This window comes from Phytophthora infestans, genomic scaffold, assembly GCF_000142945.1.
Source record: "Phytophthora infestans T30-4 supercont1.55 genomic scaffold, whole genome shotgun sequence".
NCBI classification, from domain to species: Eukaryota; Oomycota; class Peronosporomycetes; order Peronosporales; family Peronosporaceae; genus Phytophthora; species Phytophthora infestans.
In genome coordinates this window covers 252,916-254,010 of record NW_003303704.1, presented here as the reverse complement: position 1 = coordinate 254,010, position 1,095 = coordinate 252,916, and positions in this window count along the sequence as shown.

Below are 1,095 nucleotides of genomic sequence, written 5' to 3'. Positions count from 1 at the left end.
TCAAGTGTGTTGATGGCTCCCCACGCGTCGTCAACCGACTTCTACCTCTCCTCAGCCCGGTGAAGAGTATGAGCTGTGGCTGGCGTACAAGCGCGAGCGCAAAACGCTGTTGTGACACCTTACGATCCCTTGTTGTCGCTGTCTAAGACCAGCTTTACTCGGCGGTCACCCGGAAGCTCGGCGGTGAACCCTGCTCCTCTTGTGGATGCTGAGGTTTATTTCAGATCCGTCCGTCCCCCATTACTCTCCTGTTAACCTTTCGTGAGTTCCAGCCGGGAGAGACTGGGTTCAATGCGCTCACGATGTGGATCTAGCCGATCCCTGGCGAGCTTGGTGGCTAACCGACCCGGCGGTTCACCCGTATAACACGTGCTTCCACGCTCGGAGCGTGGACTTCTTAGGTTTCGCTCCGCGCGGTATGGACCCCCAGGTTGTTGATGACGCGATCGAAGAAGACTTCGATCTTGCCGAACAAGCGCCTCCTGCTTACGCTCAGGGTGCTCCACCTCGGCTGAATCGTCAATGTATCCACATCTTCGCTGGGTCTTCAATCGGTGATATGTGGGTGAAGCTTTGTGGCGACAGTCCTTTGGACTCGGCGGGGAGGCCTATCAAGACAGGTGACCAACTGACTCGTTACTTTGTTGCTCTCTACGAGCGTCGTCACTGGATCGTCGAGTCAAGTGTGTTGATGGGTCTCCATCCCGACGTCAACCCGACTGCCACGCCTGCTCAGCTCGCTGAAGTGTATGAGCTGTGGCTGGTGTACAAGCGCGAGCGCAAACGCTGTTGTGACACCCTACGATCCTTGGTTGTCGCTGTCTACGACCAGCTTTACTCGGCGGTCACCCGGAAGCTCGGCGGTGAACCTGCTCCTCTTGTGGATGCTGAGGTTTATTTCGATCCGTCCGTCCCCCATTACTCTCCTGTTAACCTTTCGTGGGTTCCAGCCGGGGGCGCCTGGGTTCATTGCGCTCCCGATGTGGCTCTAGCCGTGCCCTGGCGCGCTTGGTGGCTCGCCGCCCCGGCGGTTCTCCCGTGTCCCCCGTGCTTCCGCGCTCGGAACGTGGACTTCTTCGGTTTCGCTCCGCGCGG